Genomic DNA, 15,332 nt, shown 5'->3' on the forward strand with positions numbered 1-15,332 from the left:
GAAGAAACATTGTGACGTGGCGAAGCCCACCCTGCCACCCACGTAGTGGTGTAGGTTTGTGCTTTGCACGCCTGTTGGCCTTGGGAGGCGGTAGAGTGTAGATGGTAAGGAGGTATATGATGGCTAAAAATAGGAACAGGATGTTTTGAGACAGGGGCTTTTGCTTTCATAAGGCTCTCTGCACAAAGCTGAAGTTGATGCTGTCGCCACAGGTGTTACTTCAGCTCCTAACAGCGTATTGCACACATCCCTGAGTGGACCGCGAAGAAGCCAAGGCAGAAAGGCAGTATTGCTCCGTCCGCAGGAAGGACCTCTTAATCAGGGGCCTCTCATGATAAGATACATATTTATTGTTAGGCAGCCCATTGGGCATCATAATGCCGATGTTTACTTTCGATGGACTGGTATAGCATTTCTTGCTCATTCATGCTTTTGTACCCTTCTGTTCTGCACATATCAAAACGAGTCCTTCCCGTTGGCCATTTCCTACATTTCCCCACCACCACGCTTCTCTGCTTCTCCCAGGTGAGGAGCACCTTACTCTTGGTCCCTGGCGCGCTTACACTCACTTGATTCCTCCCTTACAACCGTGTTCTATGTTGTGTTGCCAGGTTTCCTGCAAAGCCATCCCCATCACCGAGCCTAATGCCTGGGGCACAGGACACACTGCGTTTGTGTGGTGGTTTGAGGGGGTCTGCCTGTAGCATTCTGCTTTCGTTGGGGGCTTGTGAGAGGGAGGAGGCGTGTTCTCGGGGAGACTTGGTTTTAGAGACACGAGACGTGGAAAATAGTTGTAAGGGTACAAAATGGAAGGCAGAGTGTCTCAGAGGAGGCAGGCAAGAGTGCCCCACCTCCTCGCCGTGCAAATTATACTACTTAATCCTGACCTGTGCAGTCCTTGACAGTTTACCAAGCACCTTCACCTGCCTTCTCTCACGCCATGGACATGATATCATTAACCCTGTTTTGTAAGTGACAAAACCGTGGCTCAGGGGAGTGAAATGGCATGCTAAGGGGCTACTTGATTAGTAATGGTAGAGCCAGGACGGCAGCTCGGTTTCCTGATTCTAAGAAGCTAGTTTCCTTTCTACTTTTTGTCACCTGGCTCAGGTTGGTAACCTGGGGCCTGGGACGGAGAAAGGGCGCACCTGGAAGGAACCACAGATGCGATTAAAGACTTCAGACAATACTGAGCATGAGCTTCTATGCGGCCAGCGAATGGGGAGGGCAAAACAGAGAAAGGACGAACGTCGAACGGTGACCATGTTCAGTGGAAATAGAAAGCAAGCCGCAAATGTGGGCCACGTATGGAATTTTAAATTTTATAATAGTCACATTAAACAAGTAAAAATAAAAGATGAAATTAACTTTAATATATTTAATTTAGCCCAACACATGTAAATAGTATGTACTTTATCACGTCATCAGCATAAAAGTTATGAATCCAACATTCTTACATTCTTTTCTTCCATATGAAATTTTCCAACTCCAGTGTATATTTTCCATTTGCAACACATCTCCATATGGATTAGCCACACTGCTAAGGCTCCATAGCCACATGTGGCTAGTGACTCCTGTACTGGGCGAAAGTGTGTTTTACATATTTCATGTATTGCCACAGTCACATGAAGCATTTATTACAGTACCACCTAATAGCTGAGCAAACGGAGCCCAGGGGGGTCATATAACTTGCCGGGGGTCGTGAAGCTGGAAAGTTAGAGCTGGGTTGTGACCCAGGTCTGTCCTTCCTCTTCCCGGGGCTTGATCTGGGCCTGGAAGGATGGTGGAATTGAATAGGTGGAAAGGAGCAGTGGCCCTGATGTGGTGGTATTACCTCTGAGGGTTTGATTTGCTGCTGGTGTTGACAGTGTTGTGTGCAGTGGGCAAGGGGGGCCGGGGGCAGAGTAGGTGTAGGTAATTTCCAAACCATTGTTAGACCTGCTTCTAATAAGGAGGTGGCCGAGGGGTCACAGGCGAGTAAAGGGGAACCGTTGTCTTCAAATGCAAGAGTGGAAGTTAAGGGAGCCCTTTCACTATGGGGTGAGCCTGTCTCACACGGACAATACTTTCCTTTTAGAAGTTGTGTGAAGATTCAGGTTCTAACACGCAGAGAGCGCTTGGCCAAGGCCGGCTTGTGAAGCGCCAAGTTAGATGTGTTTGACCTCCCTGTGCTAAGGCTGGAGGTCCTGTGTTTCATCTGAGTTTTATCCCTTTCCTGGAAGACGAAGATATCCTGATGGAGGGGAAACGGGATTAGGAGGGCCATGTGCCTGCCTGTGGGCAACCGAGCGAGTTCTAAGTCTGTTTCATTCACAAACATTGCAGTAGTAGGAAAGATATGCTTTTTAACTCCTGGCGTTCCGACACATTAGTGTTCATCGTACAGTGTTCTCGTACAATCATCATCCATTTGCGGGGAAAAAAAAAAGGTTTTTACTATAATTATAATTTTAGTGTGGATGGAGTTTGTTTCTTCCTGTACCATAAACATTTTTCTATCTTTATAGTGCATGTGGTATGTTAATGGCCTCAGAGGATAACACTGAATCCTCTATATAACTTGCTTGTTTCTATGGCTGGGTATTTAGATTGTTTCAAAATTGACATATTTAATGCTCCAGCCTGTAGCCTCATGCGTACGTCTCTTTTCTATCTTTTATAATTAGATGATAAAATTAGACCACTGAGATTTATACATATATAAGTTAATTATGTTTAAGCATAATTTAATTACATTTAAATGTAATATAATTAAATATAATTGTATTTATAAATAATATATAATTATAAATTTAAAGCTATTTCTTTATAATAAACACCCCAGCCTTTGAATTCTAGGCCAGAAGGCGACAAACATTTTAAAATGTGTTGGTGGTTTGAGATTATTGCTTCTGTTTTCTCGAGGTGTTGCTTCTGGGTTTTCTTTCTCTGCCAGTTTTACCGAGATAGAATTGACATAACAGCCTGGTGTAAGTTTAAGATGGACAGCATACGATTCTAGTCTCCCAGTAACAAGTGATTATGTAAGTTCACCATTCTTGCCCCTAAATCACCAGATTTAGGTGTGATACTGGGTGTGATAGTCAGAGTTTTGCTAAATTAACAAAGGTAAAAATATGCCAAGTGTTTGTTTGTACTTCGCTTTTAGAACACCACTGATGTCACTGAGGGACAGGCGAGGCCACCATCAGTGTTGGGACGCCTTCCTCGAGGTGGGTTGGTTAAACAGTTTCCTTTGCAGACTGATGGTGAGGGCCAAGCCCAAATACCCACAGCCTCCAAGTCTGGACACGGCACTCCCCGACATTCAGCCTCCATTCCCCACAGCAGCACAAAAGCACAATGGAGCTTCCTCCAGAACTGGCTGTGGCCTGAGGAAGAGGAATGACCTTCCTGTTTCCTTCCACACCTACTATTGCACATGGATCTGTCACAGGCTTTGGAGTCTGAGAGATGTGTGGTGTTGGGCATGTTATTTAATCTCTTGTTGACTCGTTTTTCATCTAAAATGGGGACAGTGGCATTATCCCTATAAGGTTGCCAGGAGGGTGTAGTGTATTAACTCTTGCAAAGTACTAAGCGGGGCCTGGCACGTAATTAGGACTCAACGAAGCTTGTAAATGTGGGTTTGAGTCTAGATGCCTTCTTTGGACAATTCACTTAACCCTTCTGTTCTTGAGTCTCCTCATCTGTAAAGTGGGAATATGGCACCTGCCTCACAGAAGTGTTAGGGGGTGTTAGTGAGGTGATATATAGCACAGAGCCTCACACATCAAAGCCCCTGCATAAATGGAGCCAAAAGAAAAGCATTGTGTTTTAATTTTTATTCTGTACCCTGCAGAAGGGAGAGCTTAGCCTTCTTGCATTGGTCTAACTTCTGTTGTAATGACTCCCAGATTTTGACCGTATTTGTTGTTACGGTGCATTTTTATGTCTATGTTGTAGGTTTGGGGCCATCCTGAAACAAAGGGGGAGCAAAGCGACATTCTCGTGTCCCTGAAGCTTTGAACGGGTTTTAACGAAATCTTGGTTTTAAGGTTAGCAAGTGTATAATTTCGCAGAGAGAGGGTGATACTTCATATGCTCATTAATTTAATGGCTTTCCCCCTACAGTTGGTGTCACAAGGAATGGAAGGTATCGAGTGTTTGATGGTGCTCAGTGACACAGATGAAATTTGTCTGAATGGAAAGGTATAAGGCACATTCCTTAGGAAATGCAAAGAAATGATTGGAGACACAGTTGAACACAGCCCGCCCATCCCCTACTTCTATCTGTCCAACTCCTTCTCATCTTCTATTTGAGATGTCTCCTCCAGCTCGCCTCCCTGAACCATCCAGACTGGTTGACTGGACCCTCCTCATGGTGGCATACTGGGTGGCTGTGATTCTCTCTTACCTGTCTTCCTCCCGAGGCAGAGACCTGCCTTAGGCACCCCTGTATCCTTATTACCTACCACTGGGCCTGGACAGCACAGCCAAGGATTTCAGGTGAGGAGAGTTCTGTGGTGTGTTCACGTCCAACTTGCGAGCCTTCCTGTTTCTTGGGCAAAATCTGAACTCTGGGCACATCACGGAAAGGATGGGTGTTTCCTTCTTCAATCCTCATGCCTTGTGAGTTAGGGAAGAGCCACAGTGAACTTCTGTGGCTTTCCTTGAATGGTAGTAGCGGGTAGAATGGGGCACCGGACAGGTGTAGGAATAATCCTGGTGTGGCATGAGCTTTGCCATAGAAATGCTGGCGTTGGGGCCTTCTGCTTTGTCGCTGCTCGTCTGGGAAGTCCAATCTAGCATAACAGTCATATTCTCTGCCAAACACCTGTTGTATGCTGGATAGTATACTGGGAACCTCACAAGTATTGTCTCAAATACGTTTAAGGACCAACGCGAATCCCCTACATCTTCTGTAAAGTCAGCAGCATGACAGGGTTGGAAGGAAAATTTGACAGGGAGCCAAGAAATCAGGGTTCCAGTCTGGCTCTGTCGCAAACCAGTGACGTGGCCTTCTCTATGCCAGTGGGCCTGTTTTCTCATCTATACAAATGGGATGGGGGAGGGGGGATACACTTTGATGCTTTCTCACTTCCCTTCTGTTTCATATCCTCAATGTGTTCACTCCAACCCAACCTGCTCTCTTCTTTGCCTGAGTTATTTTGGACCGCAGGTCAGAATTACATAGTTTAGTAGCACTGTAAGTTCTGAGTGAGTCTTATCTCCCAGCAATTCTCTGATCTTCCAGTGACAAAGACCTTATCTTGTTCTCTTAAACGCTTCTTAACTCCGGGCCTACACGTTGGTGAAATATGAGGCAGTTACCCTGGTGTGGGGCCCTGAAACATCTTGGGTACAAGTTGTCCTGAGATGGTTGTTTCTGGGCCTTGATCTTCAGTCTTGCTCACATTAAGAACTGAGATTATCAGGGCCACTTTCACATAAATCGGACTTTAAATGGGATGAACTTCTACTTAAACCGTTTTTTTTCCCTTTTGTGATTAGTACCTTTTGTGTCCTAAGACATCTTTGTCTGCTCCAAGTTCACGAAGAAACTCTTCTGTATTTACTTCCAGAAGTGTTATTGTTTCAACTTTCACATACAGCTCTAAGATCCGTCTGAAATTAATTGTATGGATAAAGTGAAGTAGAGGTCAAAAGTCGTATTTCTTCCCAGCATGGATCTCTAGCTATTTCAAAATAATTCATTAAGAAGACTTTCCTTTCTCCGTTGAATTTCATTGGTACCACTGTAAAGAATTGTTACTGTGTATGTCTGGGCCTCTTTAGGGATTTTGGTTCCCCCCCCGCCCCCGATCTAGTTGTCTGTCCTAACTAACACCAACAACAAATTGTCTTCATTACTGAGGTTTTATAGCACGTTTGTGAATGCAAGTCCTTTAACTTTGTTCTTTTAAGGTTGCTTTTGCTATTCTAGGTCCTTTGTATTTCCTTATAAATTTTAGAGTTAGCTTGTCAATGTCTACAGCATAACACTGGGGATTTTGGCTAAGGATGCATCCATGTGTTAGAGTTCTCCAGAGAAACATAACTTATTTTCTCTTTCCCTCTCTCCCTTCCTTTCCCCTCCCTCACACAGAGTTTATTCTGTTTTTATTTTTTTTTATTTTTCTTTTTATTAAAAAAATTTTTTTTTAACGTTTATTTATTTTTGAGACAGAGAGAGACAGAGCATGAACAGGGGAGGGGCAGAGAGAGAGGGAGACACAGAATCTGAAGCAGGCTCCAGGCTCCGAGCTGTCAGCACAGAGCCCGACGTGGGGCTCGAACTCACGGACCGTGAGATCATGACCTGAGCCGAAGTCGGACGCTTAACCGACCAAGCCACCCAGGCGCCCCAAGTTTATTCTGTTTTTAAAAAGCTGGTAGTGTTGCTCTGCATTGATTTGGAGACCAACTAACATAAGATACATATTTTGAAAAACACCGGTGTGGTGAAGGAGAGAGGAACCTGTAAAATAAGTGATTACCATCTACCAGAAAGTGCTACCAGGGTGTCTACTGCAGAGAGCTCTGGGAACAAGGGAGGGAGTGAGGGCCAAACCAAATGGGTCCCGGGGAGTCTGGGAAAGCCTCTCGGAAGTCCTTGAAGAGTTGGCATAGGAGAGGAGGCATCTACACATTTGACAGGAGGGCAGGGAGGGGTATTTGAGCTCAAGGACGAGGGCAGTGGTGCTCTTGGGAAATGATGAGGTGGGATGGGTGAACTTTAGTTAGCTCCGTCCAGCTGGAATGTGAGGGCTGTGAGGGAGTGGCAGAAGATGAGGTTACAGATAACAATGACAGCAGGAAAAAAAAATCACAAGAACTCTGATGTAATAGCCTAAAAAAATTTGGATTTTATTATGTGTGTATCAGGAAGGCATTGGAGGGTAAACTGAGAAAGGGCCCAATTCCGTTTGCTTTCCACAGAGGTTCACTCTGTGAGCAATGTGCAGGTAGACCAGTCTACCCCGTAGAGTCATGATTTAGAACAGGAAAGCCAGACGCAGAGGAGACCCAGTTGTGGAAGGCAGATCTAACCCACCTTATACCATTAGCCTTCCATCTGCCACGTGGCTTCTCAGAGGGTCCCCACAGACACCCAAATTGTACTCTTTTAAGTATTTGTCAAAATAAAAATTATAGTCCCTTTTAGGGCTTAGTAAAAGGCGGAGATAGAGTTCATTCTGTCTGTTGTTTCTTCTTCCCTCTGTAGGGTTTCCTCATCTGCAGAGCAAAGTTGGGGTAACCTGTGAGAAATGGCGAATCTCTTAACACCAACAACATGACATTATTCTAGGTGCTTTATAACTATTAACTCGTTTCATCTTCACAATTGTCTGCAGTATTATTATTTCCATTTTATAGATGAGGAAACTGAGGTACATGGATGTAAGTGGCTCACCTAAAGTCACACATCCAGCAATTAGCAAAGCTGGGGTTTAGGCAAAATCTGTTCTCCTAACCACCGTCATGCTTCTTGGTTGCATTTGATTTCATTCCAGCCATGTCCTTGAACCTAGATCTTTGAACAAAGGTAATCATGAAAAGATTTGACTTTGACTCTCGATATTGCCAAATCTGAATCTTCCCTAATACAGAGGAAGAAGAAAGTTTTTCTAGCTGGGAGAAGAAGGATGGCTTCTTGGAAGGAAGTGCCTTTTTTTTTTTTTTAAGAGAGAGAGAGTACGAGAGAGAGAGAGAGAGAGAGAGAGAGAGAGAGAGAGACAGAGAGACAGGGAGAGAATGTGTGTGCACGCAGGAGGGACAGAAGGAGAGAGAAAATCGTAAACAGACTCCCTGCTCAGTGTGGAGCCTGACACAGGGCTTGATCTTATGACCACGAGATCATGAACTGACCTGAAATCAGGTAGTCAGACACTTAACCAACTGAGCAACCTAGGTGTCCCACACACTACCGTGTGTCCTTGCAAGTCACTTATCCCCTGGAGCCTCTGTTTCCTCACAAGAAAAGTGACACTATTGTCATTTTCAATTTCTCCAAGACAGTGGTGTAACTTCATCACCTCTGCAACGCCCAGGAAGTGGTATTTTAATGGAGCTTTGAGATATGAGTGGAATTTTAAGAAGTAAAAATTGCTGAGAAGAAAAGGCAGCCAAGATGAAGGAATCCAGCTATAACCTCCCTGTGTTTACAACTAAAAAACTGGACAGAATGCAAAAACAACATGGGAGCCCTGAGAGGCAGGTGTAGGATACTGGACCCGAAACTTGGATGATGACCATCATGGCCTTTGTCACATGGAATTGCATGACGGTGTGGGAAGCTACCACTCTGGGATAGCCCCATCTTTCCAGCCAGAGGATCCCAGCAATGGAGCCACCAGAGGGTGTGAGGAAATCCCTGAGAAGAGAGAACTGGAAAAAGGGCCCCCACTCACTCTGCGCATGGACTGATCTAAGTCACGGGCATGCTGCAAGGTGTGTGGGCATGGAATAGACCCAAAGAGGCACAGCAAAGGTTTTGAGAGCTTAACTATAATAGTAACACCAACCAGGTCCCAGATAAACCCAGAGTTGCCTACGTGACAGGCAGACCCAATTAGCCCAGTGAAGGCTTTGAAAACCAAACTGGCATTGAAGCGATCAGTCGCAAGAGATGAGACAGAACTTTCAATCTGAACCTAAGTGGGTTAGTTGTCTGTTAAATAAATAAAGAAAAATATCAACTTTTTTTTCCCCAGAGAATTTTAGCAGGATTCAGCGTCTCATAATATATTATTCAAAAGTCCAGGATACACTCCAAATTTACTCAATATAAAAAGGGACAGGGAGTGCCCGGGTGGCTCAGTTGGTTGAGCGTCCAACTCTTGATTTTGGCTCAGGTCACGGTCTCACGGTTCATGGGATTGAACCCTGTGTTGGGCTCCGCACTGAGTGTGGAACCTGCTTGGGATTTTCTCTCCCTCTCTCTCTGCCCCTCCCCTGCTTGTGCCCATGCATGTGCATGCTCTCTCTCTCTCTCTCTCAAAATAAATATTTTTTTTAAAAGAGGGCTGTGGCTCTAAATAACCTGTTTGTTCACAGACCAAGAGAGAACCCAAAGTATTTTTTCTCTTTTTACTGCTTTTGATTGGTGGGAGGTGGGGGTGGCGAGTACCCTTGAGGTTATTTCAACACCAAGCAAGAAGGCCAGAAAACCCTACAACATGCAGCTCAGAGCACAGGTGCAGTTGACTGAGCAGAGAAATCAACATTGGGTTCCCGGACCTCAGAGCTCTCTGCCTACCCTGTTTTTTTGTCCTGGGACCACTTCACTGACTTCCTGTTTTCTTCTCAGGTCACGTAGTAGCGGCAAGAGACCTAAGGGTGAGGCTGGGAAGGGGAGTGAGTTTGGACTATTCTCTAAATTGAGGGAAAATCCAGAGAAAAGGCAGTAGTAGGCTTTCTTGTGAGAATTTGGGTGTACCGGCCTTTCCTGTGCAGGCTGTGAGCCCTCCCTCCGCTCCTTGGAGGTGAGAAGAGAGCCCTCCCCTGCCCCTGCGTGTGCAGGGGCTCTGGGGGTACCAGCTCTTGAGGGAATTGAACAGGTTTATGCTTTCATGCTGATAATCACAGAGACAAGATTCTTCTAACACAAGTCACCTCAATTCATAAGAATGACCCTTGAATAGAAGAAGTCTTCAGTGTCTTAAGTAGGTGTTCCTTCAACAGTGTTTCTTTTTTTCTCTCTGAAATGGGAAGGTCCTCTACCCACGAGCTGTACTTCCATGGCGTTGCAGAGGTGATGAAGTTACACCACTGTCTTGGAGAAATTGAAAATGACAATTGTGTCACTTTTCTTGTGAGGAAACAGAGGCTCCAGGGGATAAGTGACTTGCAAGGACACACGGTGATTTGGGTGGACCGCTAGGGACCTCTCGACTGGGACCTGGTTTCAGACTTTTCCAGGAGTCCAGCCTTCCCTCTACTATCCCCTGGGCTCTCACTTCATCGAGGGTCCCAAATTCTGATTCTCTTGACTGGGGAGCAGTGTCTGAAAGGGTTAACACCGAAAGCAGCAGACATCAGTTTTGTTGAGATGAACATCAAGGTCCTGTACGTAGCCAAAGAGAAATATTGACTCATGACACTCCCAGAAAATTCATCTTCTCTCAGAAATGAGGACTTCCCCCACCCATAGCAGCTAAGCCAGGTCCAAGTTTACCAGTCACCGTGTCGTAAGCACCTGCCCCATGCCGGGCACTGCAGGCTCCTTACTTCTAACCCTCACAGCAGTCCCGTCACGTAGGTGGTTCTGCACACATTTTGCAAAGGAGGAAACTGAAACCCTGAGTACTCGTATCTCATTTGCCTGGGATCACAGGGATGAGTAATGAAGCGGGGATCCAAGTCTGGATTCGTCTGGCTGCAAAGCTGGGTTCCCATGAAGTTTCGCACCACCCTTGCAGACTGGGCCTAGTCTGAACGTCTTCCTTGCCTCAGGCTTGCTCCTCGTTCTGCCCCACGCAGGAAGCTGCACCCAGGGTTTTCCTGGCCTCTGGGCCTTGAGTCAAATCTGCGTTGAGATCCTGGCTGTGCCTCTTAACAGTAGGTTGATTGTGGGCAAGTCCTGTAACCTCTCTGAGCCTCAGTTCACGGGTTCAGCAATTACTTGCCTGATGGTGGGGTTATGGTGAAGATTCGGCAGCTGCTTGGCCCCACACGTGGCACGAAGTAGATGGTGGAGGAGCAGCTGCTGGTACTCATTTGTTGGCTGCTTACCTTCAGGAAGTAGAGGGGGTGTTGTGAGCCATGGCACCCACCCCGCCACCCCCCCACTCCTGCTGACCTTGCGCAGTTCCCGCTGGCTCTTCGCTTTCCTCTGAAGCTTTTTATCTGCTCTCCACTATGTGTCCGATCATCGCCAGACCCAGGCTACTCATGGTGCCGCGGGGTGAGGCCCGAGACTCCCTTTCAGTGTCACCTCCCGCTGCTCAGCTTTGGGCCCCTGCTTGGGCTGACCTGAACCTCTCTCTGTGCCCTGGTGCCCTGCCCTTTGCCCACCTCCTTGCTGTTTCTCTCCTGTCCTCCAGGTCTTCCCCGTCCATGAAGGCTTTGATCCCGGGCTGGATGTGGGCTCCTACTCCTGGGCTAAGATTCTTGAACACCTTGTTTGCAAGAAGAAAACGCTCACTTATTTGGCACATGAAGCCGAGCCACAGGCCCTGACCTTGTCTCTGGGAGCATCGAGGTAACTCGCTGGTTCAGGCGCTCATGTTCTGGGCTGGGGAGAGGTGTGGAAACAGACAGAGTAAATAGTGCATTAGGTATTTGGGCGCTTCTCTGATTTCTCACGGTACTTGAGACTGTGGGCATCTTGAGAGCAGCGGCATGGCCGTTACCTCTGGGCCTACTGTTATCGGGCCTGAGCCCAGAGTTACCTCCATCTTGGTTGAACTGATTGATCCGAATGGATGTGGTCACAAGGTAAGTTCACAGCCATTCCTAGGCCAGCACTGGTTGGGGGCGGGAGGGCCTGTGGCGGCCCGGGGGGCAGCTGTCTTCCTTCCATGGTGCTGCTTTTTTTTCCATCCTCTTAAGTCACATTCCTTGGTTGGGTCAGCATGCAGGATTTGACAACCTTTTGCTGACTTGCTATTGGGCTTTAGGGGGGAAAGCTCACTGGCTTCAGGGCCAGACTTTCCCAGGCAGGTTACAGGACTCCCCCAAGCCTCATGTTACTCGTCTATAAAAAGTTGGATCAGGAGGCTCAACATTCATGAGAGTGTTCTCTTGAGACCTTTGAGAATTCTTTTTTTTTTTTTTTTTTAATATTTATTTTTAAGGGAGAGAGAGAGACAGTGTATGAGCAGGGGAGGAGCAGAGAGAGAGGGAGACACTGAATCTGAAGTAGGCTCCAGGCTCTGAGCTGTCAGCACAGAGCCCGACGTGGGGCTTGAACTCACGAACTGCGAAATCATGACCTGAGTTGAAGTTGGACGCTTAACTGACTGAGCCACCCAGGTACCCTTGATCTTTGAGAATTTTAAGATAAGGACTCATGCACGTGCTACCAGGGCACAGAGGCTCCCCCGTACATGCGGCCGTGCATAACTGAACCATTTAAGTGATTTTTGTCTCTGATTGATTTTGTGAATATAGAGCTGTGGGCATTTATAAATCTGTTAGCAGAAATTCATCATCGAGTATAAACTTTGCTTAACACGGACTAGCAATCTTATTTCTGTGGGATCTGTAGTTCACAGGCAGTTATCTGCATCACTTCCTAGTGCATGGAGGGCAGAGAGCCCCCTGTGCACTGGGTCATGGCCCGGGGATGAGCCCTTTCACATACTAAGGGACTGGCCCCTGCCAACTTTGTGTTGCACATACTTCATATTCATTCATGAGCAAAATCAGCCTGTTTTATGTCTAGGACCATGGGGTTGTTCTCTAATAGTCAAAATTTCAAATGTTGACCCTGTAAATGCCAAAGGTCAACTGTGAGAACAGCAGCCATCCAGGGCTGCTGAAAGATCCAGTTCGACATATAAAGTGTGTAGCATCCTAAGCGTGCCCCGGGCTTAGAACTCAATACTGCTGGTTTCCTTATTAACTGAAACCATTTGCTTCTGGGGTTAGGCGGGCACGGCTGTGGCTGAGAGAATCACAGGTCCAAGGAGATGATCACTGGCAAAGAGGTACTGAGAGCATGGCCTTTGCATTCAGACAGTCCTGGATTGTTGTTTTGGCAGTGCCATTTATCAGTCAAAGCCTTCCCGCTTCTTGAAAAATCAGCTTCCCTCTCTCTGAAATGGAAACGATAACCGCGCCAACCTCAGAGGGTGGCCGTTGGGGCTGAATGAACGGTTCTGCGTGCAGGTTTAGCACAGTGCCTGGCACATAGGGAGCCACCAACAGCAGTCATGGTGACTTCTCTGTCTTCCTCTCTCTCTGTATAGGGATGCACGCCCAGTAGTTGCTTCGTGTTCACTGGTGATTTTGGTTCAAGTCTGAAATCATTTTCTTATGTAAAAATTAACCACCTTCCACCCTCAACACAACACATTTACAAGCCCGGGCGGTGAGCCCTGGTCCGGACACTGAGTACTGTTTGTATGCCTTGTGCTTAGCAGTACTGAAGCAGCAGAATCCCCATAGAGCCCTATCTCTGATTGGAAGGAGAATAAGATTCGCAGCTCCCCCCCACCCACCCTTCACTCCCAGCACCTGGAATGCCTGTAAGAGAGCATTCACCTAGGTCGGGAGTGTGGTGGGAGTCTACACGGCGAGGGCTCCAGCCTGGAGAGTCTGGGAAGCTTCCTCTATGGAGATGGGCTGGTTATGGGCATGCCCTTGGATCCCGGAAACGAAGGGAGGGAATGACCAAGTAGGGAGGTTTGGGGGTGAGATTAATTAGGGCTGAGATTTGTGGATCTGGCCCCGAAAGAAAAATATCCAAACTGTCCACCGTCTGCTTGCTCCATTAAGCACCAAATAGGTGCAGCTATAAACTGGTCTCTGTGTATGTGTGGTGGGGAGGGAAATGAATGTAGAAAACTCCAGAATACCAGCCCTTCCCCTCTAGGAGAAAATGACCATTTGCGAGGAGTAGAAGTTGAGTGTGAGCCCTTGTCTGTGATTGCCAAGAATGGAGCACACTCCTTTGCCCATTAGATTATACTTTAGCTACATTGCTACCTGTGTGATCTGGTGACCTAAGTCAGGTTCACAGCTGGGAGGAGAGAAGGTGAAAGAAACACACACCTTGATGCCAGGGCAATTAGCACTCTCTCTGGTAGTCGTGACTCCCCGCCTCTGACCTCAGGACAGACCTGAATAGTTCATATTTCCCGTTGGGGCGGGGAGCCCAGAATTGACAACAGATTGGCCTGAGATTCCCAAAACCCTGGACTGAAGCCCCGCCCCCTTCTCAGTAACTCTGGGCCACAAAGGGACAGCAGACTCCTCGGGTTGTGGAGGAGCCTCTGCTAAGCAGGGACTGCACACGCTTGAGGCCATGGTTTTGGCTCATCCCCCGCCTTCACGCTTAGCCTAAACTAGCATGGCTTCCTCCCACTCTGCCTGAGACCACCCTCCTGTGAACGTTCATATTTTCCAGGCCTCTTTTGGTCTAGACCAATTCGATCAGAATCTACTGAGGACAGTATTGGACATCTGTATTTTTATTAATGTTTTTGTTTATTTATTTTTGAGAGGGAGCGAGCACGCGCCCGCGCATGCGCAAGGGTGTGAGCGGGGAAGGGGCAGGGAGGGAGGGAGACACTGAATCCAAAGCAGGCTCCAGGCTCTGTGTGTGTGTCAGCACAGACCCTGATGTGGGGCTCAAACTCAGAGCCATGAGATCATGACCTGAGCTGAAGTTGGATGCTCAACCGACTGAGCCACCCAGGCACCCCTGCCATCCATATTTTTAGATGCATCCTAGGTGATGTTAATTCCCAGGTGATTTGGAAAAGTAGTACCTGAGTGGTTCCTTTCACCTACACTGACCCTTATGGCTGTGGGACTAGGGGTAGGGTATACCCTGAGGACGGACTTGATCAAATCCTCATTCCTCTACATTCTCTTCCCTTTTCTCTTTGTATGGTGGCCCAGTTGGCCTTGGGCTGGTCCTAGGAAAGAGATCAATTTGCCAAGGTGAGAGAGGTAAACATTTCATCACCTTGGTGGCCGCCTCTAAGAACAGCAGCTCCCTTCAGTGACTCTGGGCTCCGGGGAATGTCAGCAACTCTGGCCCTGCCATTCTCCTGTCTGGTTGGGTAAAGCCAAAATGGAAGGGAAGAATAAACAGCCCCTGGCACGATCTCCAGCCGAGGAGTTCCTGGTGACCATCATGTTTAAGACAACATTAGCAGACATCGTTGTTCTCACTAAAGACAGTTAAACTGGGGCTCGAAGAGACAGATGTGGGTCATCAGACCCTCGGTATCAGGATTTAAGAGAAAATTCTTCATCTTTGGTCTTTCAGTAGAACTCTTTCCCTCGTGCGTTGTTGCCATCTGGTCCCCCTTTGCTCTTCAGTGAGAATTCTGGGCCACCTAGTTACTGTGCTCAGCTGTGACAGTTCTGTTCTGTCCCAGAGCAGGGTGTCTTTCTGATGTAATGGCTGCCTGCCTTCAGCTGCTGAGCACTGAGATGATGGGTGAGAGACCTGTATCTGTTTGATCTGGCAGTCAATAAAAATCTGGTTTTATATTGCTGGGCTCCTGACTTTTAAGCACTTGGGGGCCAGATTCTTCCAGATAAGCAAAGCATAGAATGACTTAATTCTGCCTAGTTGAGGGCAGTTGTGGGTAGTTTTTTTTAAGTACCCTACATATCTAGCCAACCAATAAAACCTGTTTTTCAGGAGGCCAGCTGGGATCAGAAAGTCA

The 15,332-nt window shown here is 47.1% G+C and overlaps 1 protein-coding gene across 5 annotated transcripts in view; it reads left to right on the forward strand.

Annotated features, from left to right (window-relative positions):
* The window catches only part of ST6GAL1 (ST6 beta-galactoside alpha-2,6-sialyltransferase 1), a 120,595-nt gene that overhangs the window by 58,347 nt on the left and 46,916 nt on the right, over positions 1-15,332 (forward strand). For 2 of the 5 annotated variants that reach the window (XM_058730795.1, XM_058730797.1), the window contains one exon: positions 11,028-11,185. The exons of 2 other annotated variants lie outside the window; for them this stretch is intronic. The gene's annotated coding sequence lies outside the window, so the exon portion shown is untranslated. Of the gene's footprint in view, positions 1-4,303; positions 4,489-11,027; positions 11,186-15,332 lie in introns of those variants that run through there. One more of the 5 variants, XM_058730798.1, reaches the window with a different exon arrangement.

This window comes from Neofelis nebulosa, chromosome 5 (genome assembly GCF_028018385.1).
Source record: "Neofelis nebulosa isolate mNeoNeb1 chromosome 5, mNeoNeb1.pri, whole genome shotgun sequence".
NCBI classification, from domain to species: domain Eukaryota; kingdom Metazoa; phylum Chordata; class Mammalia; order Carnivora; family Felidae; genus Neofelis; species Neofelis nebulosa.